Source organism: Cervus elaphus, chromosome 31, assembly GCF_910594005.1.
Source record: "Cervus elaphus chromosome 31, mCerEla1.1, whole genome shotgun sequence".
In the NCBI taxonomy this organism is placed as follows: Eukaryota; Metazoa; Chordata; class Mammalia; order Artiodactyla; family Cervidae; genus Cervus; species Cervus elaphus.
The window spans coordinates 50433888-50455794 of NC_057845.1; the positions used below are offsets into that span (position 1 = coordinate 50433888).

The following is a 21907-nucleotide window of genomic DNA, read 5'->3' on the forward strand; positions in this document are numbered from 1 at the left end:
GAGTATAGGTTATTTCACTCGTCTTTGTAATACAGCATCTTTAGATTGATCTTTCAAGAAATGTCATTTCAAATACATATGTGTCTTTAATAATCATCTGTTAAAACTTAGGCTGCTCTTTGGAAATTATGAAGAATAAAGGATCACACCATATATATTTTGGTTATTCTAACACTCAGCACAATATCGTACATAATAATAAGCCTACAGAAATTACTTGTTGAAATAAAGAAAATTCCTCATTGGGAGCTTAATGAATAAAAATGGGTAAAAAGATGTGTGACAGTATTTAAAAGTTCAGTTCTCAAGTCAACATTATTAGTGTGATTCAGAGATGAAAACTGAATGCTTAAGAATCTCTCTTCACAACATTATAAAGCAACTATACCCTAATAAAAAAATTAATTAAAAAAAAATATCTCTTGGCCCCTTGTTCTATTGTCCTTCCGTATCTCAAAAAGACAGATTTATTTTTCAGAAAGAATGAGTCAAGGCTGTAGAGGGCAGTGTAAACCAACTCAAGTGGACTTCTGGTTGGAGAGGTGCTGTAGCAGTTGCTGTGGTCCATATATCCAAATAGGTTTTAACAGCCCAAGTATCTGACCACTGTTAGAATGGTCTCAGACTTAAAAATAGAGAAGGATAAATGAAAAGTATATTATAACCAAAGAATGACATAAATCCGCAGAGATGCTGGCAGTTAGACATACAGTTTCTATCCTTGTAAACTCTAGTGGGAAAACCAGGACCATTAGCTGTATAATCTAGGCCTAAAAACATTTTTGTCTCAGTGAACTTGATAAAGTTTCTTGTAAGGAATTTTCTCCCCTCTTCAGTTGTCTAAATAAACAACGTGAATAAAAAATAGTAGCACCTTCAGTTGCCCTCCGTCTTCCTCCCCCCACCACTTTATAAAGACACAGACTATTTAGTTGGGTACCAAATTATGCACTGTACTAAATTTTAAAAATATTTAATATCAATTCGGATTTATTTGGCATCCTGTTCTCTCATTCTGTTGCCAGTATTCCTGAACAGTTTGGTTTTCCAAGGTTTCCTTGATTTTATCACTCTCGTGGTGAATAAGATGTTTGGGATTATATTTTGCAAGGAGTGACATAGGGTTTCATTTAGGAAAAGAAACACCCCAAACCTGTTGACTCACAAATATTTCAGTTTTTGGCAAAGTTGCCGCCAGTGTTGTCTACACTGACCATCTGATGGATGTAGATATCTGTATTCTGAACAAACACCATGCTGGTTTATGTTAGTTATAATGCTCATTTTTATAGAAATACTGCATCATTTGCCCATTTCTCTTAACTTTCTGGTTTTGTCTTTAGGTAAATACAATTTCCATGGCTGAAAATTTCATAAGTAACTATCATATCTTTAATACTGCGGACACGGAACTTGGTCATTGTACTGATCTCACCGGGTAATTCTGTCTAATTTAAATAATTTTAATAGGCATGTAGTCCTTGAGTAACATAGTATCTCCAAAGTTGATATAAATGAAAAAGCAAGTTTTCTAAATGTAGAATAATGAAGCTTGTATGCCAGAAATTAGAGAAGTGCTGACTTCAAATCTTTCTATTGGATGTTTGAGCATTTAAAATGTGATGAAAGCTAATAGATACATAGTTCAGAAAAACTAACTATATTTTTTGATCTCATTCATATTTTCATTTGATTTTCAGAACAGCCTATAGTAGACTCAGGGTTGCCATTGTTATCTTTGTAGATGTGGGGAAACTGAGGCTCAGGCAATTTGAGGGGTGTGCTGAAGTTGAGGTAGCTGGCAAGTCATAATGCTTCAGCTGGAATTCAGTCCTGCCTACGGTGTTTGCTTAGAATTAAACGGCTCTTTTATGGTTTTGTTGGCTTATACTTAAGTGATTTCTTCCATACACTTAAGAATCAAGTAGCAGTGTTAATCTCATAGTCACCCAGCCGTGTCCGACTCTCTGTGACCCCATGAACTGGAGCCTGCCAGGCTCCTCTGTCCATGGGATTCTCCAGGTAAGAATACTGGAGTGGGTTGCCATTTCCTCTTCCAGGGGATCTTCCTGACCCAGGGATCGAACCCAGGTCTCCTGCATTGCAGGCAGATTCTTTACCATCTGAGTTTCAGGGAAGCCCCAAAGTTATGAATCAAACACTACCCATATTTTGTTGAATAAACAACTGACTTTTTAAAAAAAAACCTAAGGGTATGTTATCTGGAAATTCTCAATAGCAGTTTATAATTTCAACTTTATTGGCCTCATTAATTCACTAACTTAAGAGGCAGTTTCTAGTTTTTGGTTTTGCTTTAGTTACAGGTCAACATTCTGAGGTTTGATGTACCTACTTACCTATCTATGCATCTAGTTCTTTTTACCCTCTGAATTTTGTTTTATTATTAGGGTCTTGTGTGTTTGTTTCAAGGGACCAACCAAAACTTATCTTATGACTTGTTTATTCTCTTAAAGCTCTTTATGGGCTTCCCTTGTGGCTCAGCTGGTAAAGAATATGCCCACAATGTGGGAGATCTGGGTTAGATCCCTGGGTTGGGAAGATCCCCTGGAGAAGGGAAAGGCTACCCACTCCAGTATTCTGGCCTGGAAAATTCCATGGACTGTATATTCCATGGGATCGAAGAGTTGGACATGACTGAGGGACTTTCACTTTCACTTTTCAAAGCTCATTATGAACACTGAATCATAAGATACTGATTATTTTACTTCAGCTCTGAAAGGCATGTAAAATTTGTTGACATAAATCCCATTAATTAAAATACTAAAAAGGATGTCTCTCACACCTGTAGGGAGGAAGTAAAGCATTGTGTGGTACTGTTGGTGTGTGTGAAGCACAACGTGATTTCACCTAGCAAAAAAGTAAATGAACGTTTTAAGTTTTTTACAATTTATCAAAATGATATTTTCCAACAAAAACTAGTAGGAACAGAGGAAGGATTGGTAGATAAAGACGTCCTACTTCTGTCTTCCTGAGAGAGGAATTTGAGGCTTACTTTAAGGGTGTATGACTCTAGACAAGTTACTTAAACTCTGTAAATCTCAGTTTCCTCATCTTTAAAGTGGGATAATAATAGTACATGTTTCACTGACTTTGGAGAGAAATAGTGAGGTAAAACATAAATGCTTTCTTGGCATATGGTATTCTCTAAGTAATTGATGGTAATAGCAGTAGCAGTTATTGCTGCAATAATAATCTTCAGTGAAAATCAATTCATGGTGAAAGTTCAGTGGTAGCAGAAGGAGTGGAAAGATCAAATGAATGAAGGATAGATAAGGAAACTCCCTGAGGGCTTAGCCGCTGGTATGATGCGGGTGTTGATGTGCCAGGGTGACTGATCGGTCAAGCATAGGGGCTGTTAAAAGAGATGGTGTTCCCCTTACCCCCAGGAACATAGGATTTCAAAGAGAACATCATTAAGACAAAGTGGTAGGTAAAAAAAAAAAAAAAGCTCAGGGTAACTTTTGTTTTTATTGGACAAGACTTTTAAATAAATCTGTATTTAACATTCACCGTTTTTAAATGCTACTAAATGAAGTGCCTTTTGTTCTTTTCCTGTCTGAGTAATTCAAGTGTTCAGTACTTATTTGTTTGGCTAGTGAATGGCAAAATATCTGTCACTGCCTCTATTTGAAAGACTCGGCTCTTCTTTAAGATAAACAGTATCTAGAAGCATGGCCAGGTACATTCACTGTGGGAGAAGGGGGAGAGGAATCAGGAAGCATGTAGGTGGGAAGGTTTCCTGTTTCCAGGCAACAGCGAGGCGCTCCGGAGGGAAAGCAACTTGAATATAAATGCATTCGGGAGAGGACATTTTACCACCCTGCCTTCTAGCCGGTGGGGACGCAGACTTGATTCTGGAAGAGAGGGTGGGGTTTAAACTTCATTTGTCCACGGGTAAACTTACTGGAAACCGATTTCTCGGCAGGTTCTGTGTGTACCCGAAATATCACGTACAGGCCAGAATTTGAGTGTGTTGAGAAAACAGCGGCCGGCCCCTGCGCGTTCGCCGCCTTCCTCCTCCGCCCGCAGCACCCGGGCGTTCGGCGGCTTCGTCGCCCCGTCCGTGGGCTGCTGAGAGCAGAGAGGCTCTCGGCCTCAGAGCGGCGCGTTCCCCGCCTGCCTCCATCTGCAGGAAGGAGGCAGAAGCACAGCTGCCGCGCCCGCGGGGAGGCCGGCCCGGGGCTCCTCCGGAGCAGAGGGCAGGAGCCCCTCCTGCGCCTCGGGCCTCTGGCCTCGGGGCGTGCGGGCCGCCCGCGGCTCCCGGCGTCGTCCCGGCCCGCAACGCAGAAGAGGGGAGTGGCTCTCCGAGAGTGGAAGACGCGCCTGCAGGAGGCGGCTGCCTGATGGGGTGGGTTAATCTCTAGGCTCTTGAGATCCTAAAAGGAGGGGCTTTAAATACTGCCCCCCACCCCAGAGCTCTGCTGTCTGACGCGGTGGCCCTCTGGGCCCTGAAGGGCCGCCTGCCAGAGTCTGTGGGTGCGCGTCGGTGCAGGAACCCGTGAGAAAGCCGGGGAGGGTTACACACGCGGAGAAAGAGTTGCCTGTGCAGAATGCATTCTTTTCTCACTTTCACATCGGGTTCCCTCTGGAGCTCTGAGGCGGGCCACTTTCCTTTTAAAATCTGCTTTTCGCTGTTCCATGAGACTACTTAATGTTTAAGAGTTACATTCAAAACTCTCAGGCAGACGATAGATGTGGTGAAGGGGGCAAGCACCCTGCAGATCTTGGGCTGGCAACTGCCCTCCGCTCCGGCAAGAGGAAGAGAGAAGATGCGGTTGGACGAGGGTCGGCCTGGAAGAGCCCTCCATCTTACCCCTCAGTCCAGTCCGGAGTCTCCCCGGGAACCTCCAGGGACTGTTAGGTGCCTTATTGCCCCTAGTCTAGTTTCGGGGCCGCAGACAGAGCTGCCCAGATGCCTAAGCAAACGTGCAGGATCCAGGCTTTATATTGGCTCGGCTCTCACCATGTGTCCGAGGATGAATCACCCCTTGAAGGGGCTAATCTGTCTCCTTATTGTCCTGTCTAGAAGGGTCACATTATTTAAGTGTAACTCCTGAGAGCCTGGCAGGTCTTTTCAAACAAATGTTGATGGATGCCTTGCAGCCCCTCCCACCCCAACAGATTTCTTTACGCTTCTTTTTACATAGACACTTAACCTATGTTGAGGGTGCCTCTTTTATGACCAGAGAGAAGAAATTAAAGGAGTTTAGTCCTCATGGTTTATAGTTTGTTCCTGCCCGGCTTGCGCAGCGGCTTTTAGTCGGAAGTCAAGCTGTATCCCTCTTTTCTGTACTTCTCAGTATCCTGTGGGGACATTCAGAAAGGGCTTATAGTAAATGATTGTTTTACTATCATCTTCTATAGAATTTTTTTTAAGTCTCGTTTTAAGAATATGATTTGGCATGTTCTGGGGGTATTTCTATTAATTATGTAATATAATTACATATTTATAACAGTGGATTTTTCTTAACCCCAAGTAACTTTGGATTGTATGGGAGAAGCTCATTGTAAATCGATGCTGGAGATTGTAAAAAGCCAATAATCTTTTATGTAAAGTTTGAGTTACTTATGGCATTATATAGGTATTTAATTAGGTCTACTTCATTTTAATCACTTGATATTAAAGAGTTTAATTTCAGATAGAGGAAATTATGAAAGATTAATGTAATAAAAATAGACGCTACACATCATACTTTTTTAAAAATGAAAAGATAGCTTGGCTTACCAGGCATTTATGTTAGCTGTTTATCTGATTTTTAAAGACATAGCTTCTGTTGTGCTAGCATTTTAGACAGAAGATAAATCTTAAATCCAAGTTTTTTCCTGTTAATTTTTTCTTTATTATTCTCACTGTTTCCTCCAACATTGTCATCCTTGCTATTTCTTTGAATGTTCAGTATTGTTATCTTATATCATCATGTTCATAGGGTAATGTGTATTAACAATCTCTTTTATTTTACTGAAGAGTCAAAAGTAAGATTTCCATGTGGGATTCAATTAATAAAGGAACATTATCTTTTGACATCAGTCTCTCTAAACGTTAATTGAATAGTTAAGCATTTACCAAGAATGTGACTGATATATAGATATGCTATCAGGAAAAAAAAAATTCTATGATCTCAAAATATTAAAATGGAGAAAGAAATGGCAACCTTCTCCAGTATTCTTGCCTGGCATGGACAGAGGGCTTTGGCTGGCTACAGTCCATGGGGTCGAAAAAGACTCGAACAGGACTTAGTAACTAAACAACAACAACAAACAGTCAGTATTTTTAATAAGAGATGCTTAATTTCATGATTTTACTCTTCTGTAATTACGCAAATAAATGTTTGAATATGGAAGACCTCAAGTCTACCTGATACCTCCTCTGTTCCTAACCTTTTAAATTGTTATTCATAAGTGAATTCTTGAATGAATTTTGCTTAAAGAACAATCTATATTTAACAAGGAGCAAATTTAAACGAAGCTAATTTTTTATAGAAGCTGCTAGTTTTGCCTTAAAATACCTTTAATCATATTTTCACTTATTGAACATTTAGAGAGTGATCACACTTATGTCCTGAAGTGTTGGATGGATAAAAGAGAAACTTAGACCTTTCCCCCACATTTTGGAAAGGAATAGTTGTTTCACCATTTATGCTGTATCTTTTTAGAGGGTATAGGCCAGTCTCCGGACACCTAAATTTGGGAATTCCCCTTCTGTGATCCTGTATTTGTGTCCTGCTCCTACCAAGTGTAAAGGGACCATATTTTTTTCATTCTTCTGTCTTGTATGGCCTAATAGTTCTTTGTACATACTAGACAGGTAATAATTGTGGAATTAAGCAGAGATTTTTAAAAAGTAGAGTTGAGGATGAAATGATAGGCCAAATTGTAATTAGTGGTTTGCGAATTAGTCTTCTCTGCTGTGGTCATGGGCTGATGTTGTTTAGTTTTTATACATTGCATGCTTCCTTGGTAATTAATATCCTTGATTTGGCTGTTTCTTTTACTTTGCAAACAGGGATTTAAGATAAGAAAACTTGAATTTGAGTTTTACATAAAGAATACGATGGGTCAGCCACAGAGCTGAAGTTACAGAATTTATGAATTCTAGTTCTCAATTAGGGCTTCCCCGATGTCTCAGACGATAACGATTTCTGTACTATGTCCTCTTAACCAGTAGTCTGATATTTTTAGGAAAGAATGATAGTTTATAATTATCATTACTATCATTAAAATAATTTTAAACAGAATTTAGTTTCTTATAATTTGTATACAGTGTTACCACATGTATAGTCACATTTACAAAACATTTATTTTATAATGTTCATTTTAGTATAAGGTATGGATATATATGAGCATTCTCTCAGTTCAGTTCAGTTGCTCAGTCGTTTCTTTTTAGTGACCTCATGGACTTCAGCACGCCAGGCTTCCCTATCTATTACCAACTCCCAAAGCTTGCTCAAACTCATGTCCATCCAGTCAGTGATGCCATCCAACCATCTCATCCTCTGTCATCCCCTTCTCCTCCTGCCTTCAATCATTTCTAGCATCAGGGTCTTTCCCAATGAGTCAGTTCTTCACATCAGGTGACCAAAGTATTGAAGTTTCAGCTTCAGCATCAATCCTTCCAATGATATTCAAGACTGATTTCCTTTAGGATGGACTAGTTAGATCTCCTTGCAGTCCACCGGACTCTCAAGAGTCTTTTCTAACACCACAGTTCAAAAACATCAGTTCTTCAGCACTCAGCTTGCTTTATGGTCCAACTCTCACATCCATACATGACTACTGGAAAAACCATAGCTTTGACTAGACAGACCTTTGTTGACAAAGTAGTGTCTCTGCTTTTTAATATGCTCTCTAGGTTGGTCATAACTTTTCTTCCAAGGAGCAAGCGTCTTTTAATTTCATGGCTGCAGTATCATATACAGTGATTTTGGAGCCCCCCAAAATAAAGTCTCTCACTGTTTCCATTGTTTCCCTATCTATTTGCTATGAAGTGATGGGACGAAGTGATGGGATGGGATGCCATGATCTTAGTTTCCTGAATGTTGAGCCTTAAGCCAACTTTTTCACTCTCCTCTTTCACTTTCATCAAGAGGCTCTTTAGTTCTTCACTTTCTGCGAAGAACTAAAGTATCATCTGTATATCTGTAGGTTATCAATATTTCTTCCGGCAGTCTTGATTCCAGCTTGTGCTTCATTCAGCCCAGCGTTTCTCATGATGTACTCTGCATATAAGTTAAATAGGCAGGGTGACAATATACAGCCTTGACGTACTCCTTTTCCTGTTTGGAACCAGCCTGTTGTTCCATGTCCAGTTCTAACTGTGGCTTCTTGACCTGCATACAGATTTCTCAGAAGGCAGGTCAGATGGTCTGGTATTCCCATTTCTTGAAGAATTTTCCACAGTTTGTTGTGATCCACACAATCAAAAGCTTTGGTGTAGTAAATAAAGCAGAAGTAGTTGTTTTTCTGGAACTCTCTTTCTTTTCTGATGATCCAACGGATGTTGGCAATTTGATATCTGGTTCCTCTGCCTTTCCTAAATCCAACTTGAACATCTGGAAGTTCATGGTTCATGTACTGTTGAAGCCTGGCTTGGAGAATCTTAAGCATTAATTTGCTAGCATGTGAGATGAGTGCAAATGTGTGGTAGTTTGAGCATTCTTTGGCATTGCTTTTCTTTGGAACTGGAATGAAAACTGACCTTTTCCAGTCCTGTGGCCACTGCTGAGTTTATCAGATTTGCTGGCATAATGAATGCAGCACTTTCACAGCATCAGCTTTTAGGATTTGAAATATTTGAAATGACCATTCTATAAGTTAATGAAGGTGTGTTCTGCTCTTTGCTTCACTAAAAGCACTGTGTGTATGTACATTGCTGATCTTTAGAGAATCATCTGTGCTTTATTTTTTTTGTACCATTTTTTTCTGTACTATTTTTCTCATCTCATTCCCTTTCTGACTCTTCTCAAGTCTGTTAGTAGCATTGTTATATGGTTTGCTGGTAGATAATGAAGCATATTGCAACAGTGATCAAAATAAAAATCAAGGTGTTGTGAAGTTTAAAGGCCTGCCTTAAGTGCATGTAACTTGTTGGGTAATAATAAAAACAAATCTTGCTATTCAGAGGGGTTTTGATTGTTTTTTTTAAGCCTTTTAATCTTTTGTATTTTGAATAGTTAAAAGAGACTCTGAGGCAGACTTTCAGATTAACCGTCGTGTTACTGTGTTGGGTTTCTTGGGGTAACTCCCAACTCTTAGAAGGGTTGGAAAGGAACTTGTAGATCAGCTGTTCACCTGCTTTTTATGAATGAAGAAACAGAACAGGAATGATTTACACCTTATCAACAGCACAGGATCTAGATATTTGTAGTAATTAATACTTAGTTTATCTTTTTAAGAATAAACTGAGTCATTGAGAGTAGTTTTTAAATGTTAATTCAGGTTTAAGAAATATTTATTCCAGTATGTTTATATTCTAGTATGGTTTTCTTCATAATAGCCCAGTTTCTACTGAGCCTGAGAGGATTAATGATTCTGCAAAACAGTGTTTAGTTTTGATTTCTGAAACTTTTTAAAAAAAAAAAAGGATTATTGTTGGTAGTTGTTGCCAGTCATTTTAATCTTAAGGACAAAGTGTACTTCAAAGTATACGTGGTATCTCTAATATTATTTGTCTGAGTTTCAACTAATTTTCCAGTTAGTTTGTTTTTATCAAATTATTGAAACAGTGCTTTTTTGTTGTTTGTTTACCACTTAGAATCAAAATTAATAGTTATCACCTTAATTGGTGAAGCTCGTCTCTTCTTCCATCCGTTTCCCCCTTCCTTCCTTTAAATGTCCACGTGTAGAAGGCTGGTGCTGGCCCCTAGGGATCACAGCCCCTACCTTACCTTGAAGCGAGGGCGACTAACACCAAATTATTACTTACACAGTGATTTTAGTTCAAGTAGTCATAAAAGTTTAAGAGTAAAAGAATGGGTTAGTAAGAAAATTATAGCTGGGTAGCTGACCAAAGCTACAGAAGCAGAGCAGGCTGCTTTGAGGATGTGACGTTTCAGTTGAAATCCTAAGAATTGTCAGCCTTTTGGGAGACAGAAATGCAGGGGAAGGTTTAGGAACGAGGCCTGAGAGGGGCACACGGATGTCATGAAGCAGTATAGAGCCTGAGGAAACCGGGAGAATGTCAGGTCCCTACCTCAGTTAGAGGAACAATAAGATGTGGAGTAAGCCACTCCTGCATTTAGCGGGTTCAGACTGTTGCTGATCTTAAGGAGAGTCAGTTTTGAGAATTGGAGAGGGCGATCGCCATATAGCAGTGGATTGAGAAGCAAGTAGGAAGGGAGAAAAAGCTGATAGTTGCTGTTGACAAGTGTTTTGATAAGTGTTACTTGGAAAGGAAGGAGAAAGAGTAGTAATACCTAGAGATGGGATTGGGAAGCGGTTGGTTCTTTATGCTAAAAGGAGATACCTTCATTTCCAAGTAGAAAAAAATAGCTTCTTCAAAGACTGATAGTATATATATGAAAGCAAGTACAATTTAAATATTATTTAGTTTTTGTAATTATGATGTTTATAAGAAGCCTTTCTTTCCCAACTGGGTGGCTTTTAGCTAACTCAGTACCACAAAAATACAATCCTATTTATTTTTTTATAGTTCTTTAATTTCTTTGGATAATATTTTATTGAGGTTTATAATTTTTAGTGAAGCTAAATTGGCATGAGGCACTTGAAATAATAAGAAAAATCGTTTCTGAACAGGAAATCTGTGTTTTATATATTTAAGACTCTCTGGATAACTAAAAAGTAGATTTATTTTAATTGTTACTATATATAATAGGGAGATGCAAGAAAAAAGATATTTATGGTTATATTATGTTTATTTCACTAAAGAGGTCAGTAACCCCTAAACTAAGAGGTTCCAGAATCTTCAGATTTCAGTCTGCATTAACTCTTGTTGGTTAGGGTTACACTTTATTTATAATTTTTGGACATTGTTATTAATTAACAATAAAAATCAACTTTCAGATATATTTTTGGATGGTCTTTCATATAGTTTTAGTTAAGTGTTCTCATTTTAAGAAACCCCAATGCAAAATCAGAAGTTAATATCAAGTAAATAGAGGATAATTATTTGGCCAAGATAATGTATCCACATGGTTATCGTAAATATCTAAAATAAATAAACTTCTGTTTTAAAGAGTTTATTTATGTATATTAACTCTTTGTTCATCAGAGAACTATGACTGATGGGCAGAGAAATATAAAATTTTCATGTTTTAAAAGTCACTAGCATTTGAATTGGAGAAGGCAATGGCACCCCACTTCAGTACTCTTGCCTGGAAAATCCCATGGACGGAGGAGCCTGGTGGGCTGCAGTCCATGGGGTCGCTAAGAGTTGGACACGACTGAGTGACTTCTTTCACTTTTCACTTTCGTGCATTGGAGAAGGAAATGGCAACCCACTCCAGTGTTCTTGCCTGGAGAATCCCAGGGATGGGGAAGTCTGGTGGGTTACTGTCTATGGGGTCGCACAGAGTCGGACACGACTGAAGTGACTTAGCAGCAGCAGCAGCGCGTTTGAGTATTTATCAGGAATGAACTTCAATTAAAATATTCAGTTTGTTGTTCTTATATACGCCCATACCATAAATAAGTGTGAATTCACTTTTGAAGAGATACCCTTGTGTTTTTTTTAGATCTGGATTTCTTAAACTTGAGTCAAGTAATGAACATATCATTCAGTTCAGTTCAGTTCAGTCGCTCAGTGGTGTCCGACTCTGCGACCCCATGAACCGCAGCATGCCAGGCCTCCCTGCCCATCACCAACTCCCGGAGTTTACTCAAACTCATGCCCATCGAGTCGGTGATGCCATCCAGCCATCTCACCCTCTGTCGTCCCCTTCTCCTCCTGCCCCCAATCCCTCCCAGCATCAGGGTCTTTTCCAATGAGTCAACTCTTCGCATGTCTCATATCATTAGCGGTTAGCTATTTCTTGACGGGAAAAAAAAATTTTTAATGTTTCATTTAGCTGATAAATACGAAAGAAATAAAAGAAATACATTTCGGGTGTCCTGATTAGATAACTTATAACTGAGCGTTACTGTTGGGTTTTTGTCCTTAGTCACAGTGTTTGACAAAAATGTTCACCTAAAGTGAATGTTGAACTATTAAGACCATGTTCCTTAAACAGGGGTCCACAGAGTTGTCTGTAGATTTATTTATTTTTTTGTCAAGGCTAAGTAAGTTTGAGAAACGGTATCCTTGATTGTGATCTGTGCTTATTGTGTCCAAGGATGTAATAAGCAAGCGATTCCACACTGTTGAGGGCTTTGCCATTTTATCTTGCTTAAATTTAAAAATATATTCCACCACTTCAGAATATTTTGAAAACGTAACATTTTTAAAGAGAAATGAGGGACTTCTGTGCTAAAATTCTGTGCCCCACTGCAGGGGGCTTTGGCTTGATTTCCCATGTTGGGAAATTAAATCCCACATGCCACACCTGAAGAGTTTGCATGCCACAGCTAAAAAAAGAGTTCTTGGGCCACAATTAAAAGAGTCAGGGCAACAAAATAAATAAGTATTTTTTTTTTTTAAAGAGAAATGAAATTAGTGTTGGTAAGCTTTTGAGAATTTAATCCTATGTTAGAGTGATACGGAACTTCTTGCAGTTCTAGATAATCTAAGCTAGAAATTTCTATTTTCACAATTCCTAAAGAATTGGTTAAGCTTGTGTTACGGAGTTTTTCAGTCTTTAATCTCCTGTTACTTATTGAAGCCTGCATGGGGACCGTTGCTTGCTTGCGTCAAGGAGGGAGCATGACTGCGGGAAACGGGCGTTGGATAAGAGGATAGAAATAGTGGGGATCATGCCTTCACTGGTGGTGGCTGCCCCGTCTCGATTCCTTTTCACCTTACTGGGCAGGCCAGACAGGTACAGATGTGCAGACTCCAGACTTGTCTCTCAGTCTGTTTGGGGGAGGCAAAACTTAGAGACTATGGGGTTTGGTCCCAGTTTGAGGCAGTTGCTGGTTCAGCTGTCTGTCCATTCATCTATCATTCCATCTAGTCATCCATGCTCTTCATTTGCACACGTGTTGAGTCACTGATCACTCAAGTACCTATTGTATGCCAGGCTTTAGGTGAAAGATGGAGTCCATTCCTTCAGTAACTCACAATGTTATAGCAAGTTGGCAGAAAGCCAAGCAGAAATAGTACAGAAATTGCCTTGTTTTCATAATGTGTTATCACTGACAAATTAGTTTTTCATTTTTTAACTTGTTTATCTCCTGTTCTTCCTCTGAGAGTAGAAGCCTTGTCTGTTTCATTCCCCTTTCTATCCCAGTGCTCAAGGCAATACCTGATGCACCCTGGGTGTTAAGTAATTATTGAATAAATTGAATGAACGGATGAATGTTTTAGTCCAGTAAATTGTCCAGTAAGACTGTATGGAGGGGAGGAGACATGAGCCAGATATTAAAAGGTGGTCAGGCTTTGAGGAGGCGTGAAAGGAGGAAGCCACTGACAGAAGGAACAACATGGTCACAAAATAAGGAAGAAGGACTTGGAGCAAGGAGATGGGAATGGAAAGGCAGAGAACAGGAAGAGCGTCAGTAGAGAAGCTGGCCTGGATTGACTGGCCCTCTCGTGTAGGAGAGAAGTCAGGTGACTTTGTGCAGGTTGCTTAACTCCCCTGTTCCTTAGTTTTCCAATTCCCAAAAATGACAACTTTCAGCCATTAAGAAGATTATGTTCACTTACATTTTTAATAACATGAGGGAATACTTAATGTTATTTTTCCTGAAATACAAGTGAGTAAAAAAGATCAATTAATTTTGGTACACTCACTCAACATACAACTGTATAATCTTGAGTTAAACACAAGTACCCAGGTGAATATCAGACGTAAGATCCTGAGAGAAGGGAGCAAGCCATAGAAGAGTATTCCACTTATATAAAATTCAGAAGCTGGCAAATTTAAACTGTGTTGTTCAGCAATACATGTGTAAGTGCAACCTGTATAAAGAAATGCATTTGTTTATAATTATTAAAACTTGCCATTAAAAAAAATACTCCTCAGGATTTATGGTAAAACCCCCTCTTTCCCTATCTTGCCATCTGTTACCCTGATATAAAGTCTGGTTGATATCACTTCTCATTGCATCTCTGAAATCAATCCACGGCTCCTTCTGTTTACTAGCCCCATCCTCATTCAGACCACCACAGTACCTGCCTGCGTAATTTAACCAGTTTCTTAACACACATCCCTGCCTTTAGTTTTGCTTCTTTCCTGTCCACTCCTCACCCCATTGCTTCCAGATTTGATGTTCAGTCGCTAAGTAGTGTCTGACTCTTCATGACCCCATGGACTGCAGAATGCGAGGTTCCTCTGTCCTTCACTGTCTCCTGGAATTTGCTCAGATCTATGTCTGTTAAGTAGGTGATACTATCTTACTATCTCATCCTCTGCCACCCCCCTTCTCCTCTTGCCTTCTATCTTTCCCACCATCAGGGTCTTTTCCAATGAACTGGCTCTTTGCATCAGGTGGCCAAAGTGTTAGAGCTTCAGCTTCAGCATCAGTCCTTTAAATGAATATTCAGGGTTGATTTCCTTTAGGATTGACTGGTTTGATCTCCTTGATGTTCAAGGGACTCTAAAGAATCTTCTCCAGCACTACAATTTGAAAGCATCAATTTTTTGACTTTTTGCCTATTTTATGGTCCAGCTTTCACATCCATCCCTGACTACTGGAAAATCCATAGTTTTGACTCTATCAACCTTTGTCAGCAAAGTGATGTCTTTCCTTTTTAACACACTATCTAGGTTTGTCACAGCTTTTCCAAGGAGCAAGTGTCTTTTAATTTTATGGTTGAAGTCACTCTCTGCAGTGATTTTGGAGCCCAAGAAAATAAAATCTGTCACTGTATCCATGTTTTTTTCCTTTCTACGTGCCATGACACAATGGGACCAGATGTTGTGATCTTCGTTTTTTTGAATATTCAGTTTTAAGCCAGCCTTTTCAGTCTTTCACCCTCATCAAGATGCTCTTCAGTTCCTCTTCACTTTCTGCCATTAGAGTGATATCATCTGCTTATATCTGAGGTTGTTATTTCTCCCAGCAGTCTTGATTCCAGCTTGTGACTCAGTTAGCCCTGCATTTCACATAATGCGGTCTGCGTATAAGTTAAAGAAGCAGGGTGACAATATACAGCCTTGCTGTACTCCTTTCCCAATTTTGAACCAGTCAGTTGTTCCATGTCCAGTTTTCTAACTGTTCCTTCTGACCTGCACACAGGCTTCTCAAGAGGCAGGTCCGGGGGTCTGGTATTCTCATCTCTTTAAGAATTTTCCATAGTTTGCTGTGACCCACACAGTCAGAGGCTTTATCTTAGTCAGTGAACCCGAAGTTCCAAAATGCAGATCTCTTATTACTCCTACACTGAATTCTTATCATACTTAGAATAAATACACACTCCTTACCATGGCTAAGAAATTGCTGAATGCTTTGGCAATTTATTTATCTTTTGTCCTTTTTTCTCCGTACCCACTTTCTTTTCCTCTCGACACTTGTCTTTCTCGTGTCTTAGTCTCCGATTGACATGTTTAAGAGTGGGGTAAAAATTGAACATACAGCATGATGTCAAGGCAGAGTCCGTGTTCATATGACAGGCTTTGGGGTTATAAAGAAAAGTCTGGGATCAAAAATCAACACTGAGTGGTGTGATTATAGGAGATATTTATTTCCGTTTAAAATCATATATAGTCTACTGGTGAACACTCATGAATGTGATAAGTTAAATTAGGTAAAAAATAAGAAATGATGCAAAGAATGTGTGTGACGTCAGTGTTAGGATTGATGTGTTCCACATACTTATTTCCACTTCTGCCATTTACTCTACCCCGTGAAATTTCTCTTTAGCCTTTTTGACACATTGCATTTGAACTTCTAGTAGTCATTTTGTGCTCTTTCTACAATTTCTAGCGCAAACCTGATTATAGTGGGAGAATAAGAAGGAAACATTTCATTATTTGAGCTTATAATTACACTCAATGAATAAATATGTTTCGAACAACTGCTATTTGACCATCCTCTTGTTAGGTTCTTAGGGAGATAGATAAAAAGTGTGGTTGGTTCCTTATTCTCCAGAATCTCATAAGAGGACTGAGAAAGCAAAACTATTAGAAGAAACTAGAGAACAATTGAAGTTAAAACAGTTTAATCTTAATTCAGAACTCCAGGTTTTCTGCCTCCTAATTTTATTTCCAGAATTCCTTTTTGATCAAGTTACTTGGTTCTCTAGGTAATTATCTGAAAAAAAAAAAAAAATGTAACAGAGAAATGACCACTGATTCATATTCTCCAGCTGCTTCTAACTCATCAGCTCTGGTTTAAGTGATCAAACGATTCTTGGCACTGTTTCAGAAAGTTCCACCAGAGAAAGCATGAAAGCCTAAGAGGTTTGTTTCTCGAGCTGTGCCACATAGCAGTTTTGGAAGTGAAATTGTGCTCTTCATTTTCTCTGGGAAGGCAGTTAAGCTGACTGTTGTTCAAGTGCAGAAATAGGCCTGTTTTGAGAATTTTGGCCTTTTTTATCAGACACATACACACACACATAAGTATATGGATGTATTGAGAGAAAAGGGAAAGATCTAGCAAAGCAAAATTTGTTCAAGAGTGTGGTTTTCAGAGTTGGCTAGAGATTTTGCATCATGCTCTGTGAATTGCATTTCAGGGTGTAATCTGGTCCCTTCATCTTTTCTACAGGTCTTAATCCTTCCTCCCCCCCACCCCAGGAATATATGACTTCACAGGTACAATAGGATGATGTACAAATACTTCAAATAGGAAGTATTTCCTTAAAGTGCATCTTTGTAAACACCTCTGAAAATATTTTCATAAACAACCATTCCATGGGACTGGAAAGGTTGTATCAGCTTTAAACTTGAAAATTTTATAAATCGAGTAACAAGATATAGGTTCTATATTAGAGTTAAACAGGAAGTTATTTATGTATGTTCATATCCGTGCATCTGTTTTATTTCAGTTTTCTCTATCTTCATCTTTCTTATTTTACCAGCTCCCCACATATTTCTTTAAATCATTTTAGAGTTTAATCTTCATCCAGAGCATTTCCTGTCTACACTGATGAATCCCTCTTGCAGGGAGCGCATTGGGCTTTCTTTCCTATCTGAGAGCTTACTTATCTAATACTTAGTCTATGAGCAAAAGCCAAGCCAGTGGGCTTATGACCAGCACTTGGGGCATGGGACAGATAGTAGGAATTAAGCTATTTCAGAGTGCGAGCTCAGGAATCTCATTCATCAGTAACAGCACAGGTTGTGTGTGGTCCACAGCTTTGCATGCCCCAGTATTGCCAGAAACTTAGTTACTGACCTTTTATGACCTTGCCTCCTTAACACAACCCTCAATACCTCCAGCTTCCAGGCATTATCCACTCTTGGGAATCTGCCAATTTCCTAAAGGTTAATGCCATTCTAGATGGATTTTTTTTTTTCCCATAGTCATAGGAGAGAATCATAGATTGAGTATAGAATCACATCATTAGCTTTCAAGGTATACTTCCCTTCTCTCTGGTGCTTGTAAGTTCTAAAAGAAGCCTTTTTAAAAACTATAATGCCTATCTAAAAAGAAAGGGAAAAAAGCACCAAACTTAGATAACATTCTTCATTTTTCATAGGACAGTGAAAAAAGTTATAAAAAGAATCAAAAAGAATCAAAATCGGGGGGTAGTGCAAGTCCAATAAAAGAGGCTTATTAGAGTTTACGAGGCAGAAACAGCAGCTTAAACCGTGAGTGGGGGGAGCAGGAGGCATTGAGAAGCATTTGGAATTCCCTGCTCCTCCAAATTTTATTTTGCATTGATGAACAAATGTATTTGCAAACTTTCCACTATATGCTAAAAGCACCTGATTTCAAGAAAGAAAACCCAGTTCAAATCTTTGCTTTTTAAGCTTATTTAGCAAACAAGATGCTTGGCCTCTATGGAGCTTAGTGCCTTTAAATAATGTTTACCTCAGTGGTTTTTCTCTTAAGTAGAAATATATTATAAAATATGCGAGCTAAATTTCCATCAGTAGAATTTTGCATATTATAGACCCATCTTAGGTGTCTGTGTAATTTGAAGTGACCTGCTAAATCTTTGACAAATTTTGACTTTCAGATCTCAGAGCTCTTAGAGCTAGAGAGATGTTACAGGATAATAGAAATATACCTTTTCTCTGGGAAAGTTATTAGACTAAGAAGAACATGAAAGTAAATCATATATGTAACCTGATTTGAGAGGATGTATTTCTACAAAATAGAATCGTTCAACTTCAGCTTCTTCAGTGTTACTGGTCAAGGCATAGATTTGGATTACCATGATATTGAATGGTTTGCCTTGGAAACGAACAGAGATCATTCTGTCGTTTTTGAGATTGCATCCAAGCACTGCATTTCGGACCCTTTTGTTGACTGTGATGGCTACTCCATTTTTTCTAAGGGATTCTTGCCCACAGTAGTAGATATAATGGTCATCTGAGTGAAAATCACCCATTCCAGTCTATTTAGTTCACTGATTCCTAAAATGTTGATGTTCACTCTTGCATCTCTGGTTTGACCACTTCTAATTTGCCTTGATTCATGGACCTAACATTCCAGGTTCCCATGCAATGTTGCTCTTTACAGCATCGGACCTTGCTTCTATCACCAGTCACATCCACAATTGGGTGATGTTTTTGCTTTGGCTCCATCCCTTCATTCTTTCTGGAGTTATTTCTCCACTGATCTCCAGTAGCATATTGGGCACCTACCGACCTGGGGAGTTCATCTTTCAGTGTCCTATCTTTTTGCCTTTTCATATTGTTCATGGGGTTCTCAAGGCAAGAATACTGAAGTGGTTTGCCGTTCCCTTCTCCAGTGGACCACGTTTTGTCAGACCTCTCCACCATGACCCGTCCGCCTTGGGTGGCTCTACACGGCATGGCTTAGTTTCACTGAGTTAGACAAGGCTGTGGTCCTGTGATCAGATTGGCTAGTTTTCTGTGATCGTGGTTTCAGTCTGTCTGCCCTCTGATGCCCTCTCTCAGTGCCTACCATCTTACTGGGGTTTCTCTTACCTTGGACGTGGGGTGTCTCCTCTTGGCCACTCACCACTCCAAAACTGCACTGTTAAAAGATGATGCTGTGAAAGTGCTGCACTCAATATGCCAGCAAATTTGGAAAACTCAGCAGTGACCACAGGACTGGAAAAGATCAGTTTTCATTCCAATCCTAAAGAAAGGCAATGCCAAAGAATGCTCAAACTACCACACAGTTGCAGTCATCTCACACGCTAGTAAGTAATGCTCAAAATCCTCCAAGCCAGGCTTCAGCAATACATGAACCATGAACTTCCAGATGTTCAAGCTGGTTTTAGAAAAGTCAGAGGAACCAGAGATCAAATTGCCAACATCCACTGGATCATCAAAAAAGCAAGCGAGTTCCAGGAAAACATCTATTTCTGCTTTACTGACTACGCCAAAGCCTTTGACTGTGTGGATCACAATAAACTGTGGAAAATTCTTAAAGAGATGGGAATACCAGACCATCTGACCTGCCTCTTGAGAAACCTGTATGCAGGTCAGGAAGCAAGAGTTAGAACTGGACATGGAGCAATAGACTCGTCCAAATAGGAAAAGGAGTATGTCTAGGCTGTATATTGTCACTCTGCTTATTTAGCTTATATGCAGAGTACATCATGAGAAATGCTGGGCTGGAGGAAGCACAAGCTGGAATGAAGACTGCTGGGAGAAATATCAATAACCTCAGATATGCAGATGACACCATCCTTATGGCAGAAAGTGAAGAAGAACTAAAGAGCCTCTTGATGAAAGTGAAAGAGGAGAGTGAAAAAGTTGTCTTAAAGCTCAACATTCAGAAACTAAGATCACGGCATCCAGTTCCATCACTTCATGGCAAATAGATGGGGACTGACTATTTTTGGGGGCTCCAAAATCACTGCAGATGGTGATTGCAGCCATGAAATTAAAAGACACTTACTCCTTGGAAGGAAAGTTATGACCAACCTAGATAGCATATTAAAAAGCAGAGACACTACTTTGTCAACAAAGGTCCGTCTGGTCAAGGCTATGGTTTTTCCAGTGGTCACGTATAGATGTGACAGTTGGACCATAAAGCAAGCTGAGTGCCAAAGAATTGATGCTTTTGAACTGTGGTGTTGGAGAAGACTCCTGAGAGTCCCTTGGACTGCAAGGAGATCCAACCAGTCCATCCTAAAGGCGATCAGTCCTGGGTGTTCATTGGAAGGACTGATGTTGAAGCTGAAACACCAATACTTTGGCCACCTCAATGAGTTGGCTCATTGGAAAAGACCCTGATGCTGGGGGGGATTGGGGGCAGGAGGTGAAAGGGATGATAGGGGATGAGATGGTTGGATAGCATCACTGACTCAATGGACATGAATCTGGGTAAAAGTATAGTGCTGAAAGAACTTTCTAACATTAATCTGAAAAAAACACTCTCATGGACAGGGAAGCCTGGCATGCTGCGGTCCATTGGATTGCAAAGAGTTGGACATGACTGAGCAACTGAACTGGACTGATTTCTACAAAATATGATTTACTTATTTTATAAGGAACTAAAAATCAATCAATGTTTTACCTGTTAGTAATGGTTCACAGTTAAAAGGAGGACACAAATCCCATATGTGATAACATTCTGTTTATTTTAAAGGGTGTTAATACTAATCGAAATAGTTCCTTGAGGCCAGAGTACCTTACTATAGGTAATTGAAATATTGTTAATAAGATTTCAAGTAGGTGAAAGGAGAATGTTTGAATGTACGTGGTGAGGAGAATCTTTGGCCTTAATAATCATTATGGTACAAAAAAAAAGTTACTTCAAAATTTTTTGGCATTGTATATATAGTTTAATTTTGATTATATGGTAGCTATGACTGTGGCTTTATATTGAAGAGATTAAGTCCATCACAAAGTTAATACTCAGCTCAGTATGACTTTGGTATTTGGGAAGACTTACAAACCCATGGACCTGCAAAATGTAATCTACTTACTGTACTTTTTTTTTTTTCTTAGTGTTTTGCGTTTAAAAGATGGTTTGTTAAGATCACCAGGCATTCTGAGAGAGTACCGATATTTTAAAATATCTTAAAATGAAGTTTAGTGTAATAGCTGCCTTAGCGTTGAATAGAATATTCAGTTTTATTGTTTCTTTAAGTCTAGTAATGGTAGGAAACCTTAGGGGAGTTTGAAACATTTAAAGATAGATTTTTGCATACAACCTGAAGTTTTACTTTAAAGTTTATTTATTTTGCTGTATTTACCAGTATGCACAATCGCAAGTATTATTGACAAGAGGGGCACATGGAATTTTCAGGAGGCCCCCCCCCCGCCCCCAGTAACTTCTCCAAATAGATGTTTAGATTTATCAAAATAATAATCCGATTTAGGGAATTGCAGGAGTATTATTTGATCATTGATCCTGAGTTCCTTCCTATACAAGTACCTTAAAGGACTAACAGTTTCTGTTAATTTGTGCCATATAGTTTATGAGAGTGTTTTTTTCAGATTAATGTTAGAAAGTTCTTTCAGCACTGTACTTTTCAAAGGCCTCTATATGGAAAAAATAGAAGTATGATATTTGGGGGAATATTTATTATGTGATTATGTTTAATCATAGTTTCACATTTCTTAAAAGCTAATTATCTGAAATTAGAGACTAACTGGTATTTTGCTAAATCTTTTAACACCCTTTTGGTAGTTTAAGGAGCTTCTGCATTTGGCCTGTGGCAGCTTTAACCAATATTTTCATCTGACACTGACCTTGTGCTAGGCCCTGAGCTGGATGTTATGATAAACAAAGCCCCTTG

General features: G+C 39.0%; 1 protein-coding gene across 10 annotated transcripts in view; it reads left to right on the forward strand.

Annotated features, from left to right (window-relative positions):
* The window catches only part of BBX (BBX high mobility group box domain containing), a 288912-nt gene that overhangs the window by 50343 nt on the left and 216662 nt on the right, over positions 1-21907 (forward strand). The window contains exon 1 of one of the 10 annotated variants that reach the window (XM_043892967.1): positions 4230-4369. The exons of the other annotated variants lie outside the window; for them this stretch is intronic. The gene's annotated coding sequence lies outside the window, so the exon portion shown is untranslated. Of the gene's footprint in view, positions 1-4229; positions 4370-21907 lie in introns of those variants that run through there. 10 annotated transcript variants of the gene reach the window in all.